This window comes from Olea europaea, chromosome 10, assembly GCF_002742605.1.
Source record: "Olea europaea var. sylvestris chromosome 10, O_europaea_v1, whole genome shotgun sequence".
Classification (NCBI taxonomy): Eukaryota; Viridiplantae; Streptophyta; class Magnoliopsida; order Lamiales; family Oleaceae; genus Olea; species Olea europaea.
Window position 1 is genome coordinate 27,922,938 of NC_036246.1, and position 4,398 is coordinate 27,927,335.

A 4,398-nucleotide genomic window follows, 5' to 3' on the forward strand; every position below is an offset into this window, starting at 1 on the left:
AAATATCAAGGTAAGTTGATTATTGCTACATGTTAAGATGTCAACATCCAAATTTACCCTCTTGCATTCGAGATAGTCGATTGTGAGAATGACCTGTCGATATGGTGATTCTTCACAAAGTTAAGGGAAGTAATCGGAGAAGTCAAGGACCTTGCATTTGTAACCGATCGGGAACAGCCTTTAATAAATGGTATCGTTGAAATTTTTTCAGATGCACTTTATGGATATTACATGTACCATATTCAAGGCAATCTGAAGACCAAGTATCGAGGCAAAGGTATCATTTCATTATTCAGAATAGTGATTGAAGCCTATAGTGTTGAAGAGTATAAGTTCATGGTTGAAATAATAAATAAATCATTTGATGCATGGGATTATCTAACGAGAATGGGGATTGAACATGGGGCGCACTCATTTTTTCAGGACGTCGATACATCGTGATGACGTCAAACAACGCGAAGTTTCTCAATGCATTATTCAAGAAGGATCGAGAATTACTGACCTTGCACTAATTGAGAATATCCGTACCAAGCTGCAGTAGTAATTTCACGATCGACGTGCAGAATCACAGAATTGCACGACTGTGCTATCCCCGACGCAAGAGGAAAGACTATTCAAAACTGCAGAGCTTGCGAGACAATTGAACGTCGAAACTATTAGATGAGTTGCGCTTCTCAATGTAATGTGCACGTAATACGACATACATGATGGATTTGACTGATAACACATGCACTTGTAAAAAATTTCAGTTGGAGACTTTTCCATGTGAGCATACAGTCGCGGTTGCTATGTATCGAGGATTTGCAATTAGAACATTGTACCCTCATTATTACACTACTGATTATTGGAGAGCTGCGTACGCTGAGAAAATATTTCCTCTGCCAACGAAACTGAGTGAGACGTCCCCGACCATATGTGCCCACTCAATACATTGTCGTCATCTTTCATTGAACTGCGTGGTCCTGGATGTCCAAGTACGTCTAAAATACCATCTACCGAAAAATTTCCTTGACCACGTAGGTACAATCGGTGCAAATCAATAGGACATATTCACCAATATTGTACAAGTCATGTTCCTCTAAATGACAGTTATTTTGTAATGTTGTCCATCTGAAATAAACAATATTTACATTTATTCTACGATATTTCAAAGGACATTTATTCTACAATAATTACAATAAATTTATGGATCATCATTGAAGTAGAATAAGTCGCATGTCAACTTATTCCATCAACTCTGTATCCGAATTAGTTGATTCCATCAACCTTATGTACTATACTAAAAAATTCGATATACTTTTTATTGCAAAAATGGCACAATTGCCCCTGCAAATGAACAATAATGAGTTAGATCAATATCGTGCAGAAAAAAATCAAGTATTAAATTTTAAAAATTTTAGAACCTCTTACAATATTGTCTGCCTCGTTGTCGTCCTGTCCCGCACGACAGTTAGAGCCCTTCACAATCAATCCCGCATCTCTAGATTTTACTTGAACTGACCCTGTGTCAGATATGAATAATCGGGGTCGTATACATATATAGTAGACTCAGCCAACATAATCTCCAAAGCTATGCAGTGATGATTCACTCTCATTGGTATGTATGTGTACAACCCTCCCATGACTTTCTCCCGACACGTAGCCATGTCCCTATGGTCCACTCGAGCATGTAGTCGGGCATCATGTACTCCTTCTTGGCATGTTGGAGCGACTGGTACTCAATGTCAACGCTTTGTCCGAACTCCAAATTCAATATGACTCGACCAGGACTGTCAAATGACCCCGAATATTTCTGAACCCGATTACGCAACAAGTCCATGGCCAGGTCGATATGCTACATTAAAAAATAACAATACAAAAGGGAGTATTTCATTGCATAAACAAACAATGATATACAAGTCATAAAAAATAACAATATGACTACTTCACTTATATCGTCGTCAAGCCAAGCTCCTGAAGTGATGATATCGTGGAACCAGTTATAAGCATCGAAGATCATCACAGTACCGATTGTATGGCTGGTCCTGAAAAAAGAAACAGAGAAATGTTAAAGAAGCATATACAAGTAACGCAGCGTACTTTACTAATATCATGAATACTAACCCAGGCAATATTCTTCTCCACTCCGTCTTGAACGCTTTCCATTTAATATGATTCGCTTTCCCAAATAGGTTGAGGATCGTCCCATCGACGAACCTCCTTTTCTTCATCTCAGACGTGAAGCGAAAGACAATGTACTGTGACGGTACTCTCCACCTCTTGCCTACCACCAGCTCCGAAACGTCAACAGCACGCTTTTTCGAACCACTTAGAAGGATCGAAGATCATCACAGTACCGATTGTATGGCTGGTCCTGAAAAAAGAAACAGAGAAATGTTAAAGAAGCATATACGAGTAACGCAGCTTATTTTACTAATATCATGAATACTAACTCGGGCAACATTCTTCTCCACTCCATCTCGAACGCTTTCCATTTGGCATGGTCCACCTCCTGAAATAGGTTGGGGATCGTCCCATCGACGAACCTCCTCCTATTCATCTCAACCGTGAAGGGAGAGACAATGTACTGTGATGACACTCTTGGCCTCTTGCCTACCACCAGCTCTAACATGTCAACAACATGCTTTTTCGCCACCTTAGTCACGATGGTCGTCCTCCCCTCGTCCATCTCGGGGATCGCCCACTCCTCCGCCCCGACGATAGCCACTTCCTCCACGCTCGCCTTCTCCTACGCCCCCGTCGCCACCACCTCTTCAACCATAGCTCCATCCCTGACGGTCCTACCCCTTCTCATCCACCCCATCATCACCACCTCCTTAACCCCCTCATCCGTCCCCTGTCGGCACCACCTCCTCAACTGTCGTTCCCGTCCTCGATGGGACCACCCCCTCCCCTGCCCTCGAGGATTCCAATGCATCCTCTGACCACTACTAATGGTCCCCGTCTCTATCCTCCTCTTAATCACCCCTCGGTCGTCACCTTCGTCACCCCATCTTTTGCTTGCTATATCACCTCGGAGTGCTATCACCTCATCCTGAAGGTCCCCTAAATGCCCACGTAGCACTCTAACATCATCAACTATATCCTCAACCCTTCCTACCAATTAGCATCCCAGATCGTCGACCCGCTCCACTATATCTCGACACAGCAAGCGACCTCCTCTAATATAACTCCTATCAGTTCTCGACGCAACGCGCCGATCTTCTGCACCATAAATCCAATCAGGCAATAGTACAAATCATTAGAATAATCACCCTGATGGGGAGGAGATGATGCCCTGGGTGGAGGTGATGCCCGATCAACTGGCTCCCGGTCCTGCACAAACTTACAAACTATTAATTTATTCAATAATTGCTAATTCATACAAAATATTAATCAATAATTCACTTACCCAGTCTCGATCAAGAATCGAATCGGACATCTGGTATTCTTGGGTGTGCGGAACCGCTATTTCACGCACAAGACCCTGCACCTCCTCCTCCATCGACAATGTCAAATGAGTTATTACTTCAAACTGACCTATTGACATTTTAAAAAAATAAAACCATATCATTCCGCACATGAGGGTCGTCGAAGAAAGTCGATAATTGTTTCCCTGTAGGACAGCGTGTCTCCCCTCGCCACGCAATGTGGGTACCCAATATGGGAATGATCTCATACGCCCAGACCTGCAACACATAAATTAATATATACAAATTCAATAAAAAATATATTTTAACATTAATTGCGTTGATCATTTACTTGCAGAAACAAGGGGAATCTGTAGGCGTCGTACTTACGCACGGGCCCCTTGGGCTTCGAGTGCGATCTGGTGAAGATGTAGACAGTGTTCTCGAAATATCGGCGGCCCCATGGATAGTTGTTGAAGCGATCTATGTCGTAGACGATATCCAGGTGGAAGAGGTCGATCGCAATTTTCTTGTGGTGACACCACATTTCTGCCAGCTGCCTCATTGCCCGTAATCTTCAATCCACAGAATCTGCCTCAACTGCATCCAGATGATAATCCATCTCGCAAAAATTGAAATAGAATTAAGCGAACCAAATCTTAATTACTATATCGCAAGCATTCATGAAACTTTTTCCCTCTTACCAAAAATTAATAATTAAAATTTAAAATAATAGTTAAAATAAAAAACTAAAATTAAGATGAAAATATAAAATTATTCAAATTAAATAGAGTTTTAAACCCTATTACCAAAAAGTAATAATTAAAATGAAATTGAAATTGAAATTTGAAATTAAAACTAAAAGTTAAAATTATAATTAACTAATTAAATTGAAAATTAAAATTAAAATGAAAACAACAAATTATTTAAATTAAATTAATAATATGAATTTTTTACCGTATTATGAAAATTTATAATTAACATTAAAATAAAATTAAAAATTAAAATT

General features: G+C 40.3%; 1 long non-coding RNA gene across 1 annotated transcript; it reads right to left on the reverse strand.

The window, feature by feature from the left end:
• Positions 1 to 1,030: 1,030 nt before the first annotated feature.
• On the reverse strand, positions 1,031 to 3,666 carry LOC111402704. Its single transcript, XR_002704334.1, has 5 exons — positions 3,392 to 3,666; positions 2,433 to 3,315; positions 2,104 to 2,353; positions 1,411 to 2,024; positions 1,031 to 1,326 (listed from the first exon to the last, which is right to left on the reverse strand). It is a non-coding gene; the product is annotated as an uncharacterized LOC111402704 (long non-coding RNA).
• Between the last annotated feature and the right edge of the window lie 732 nt (positions 3,667 to 4,398).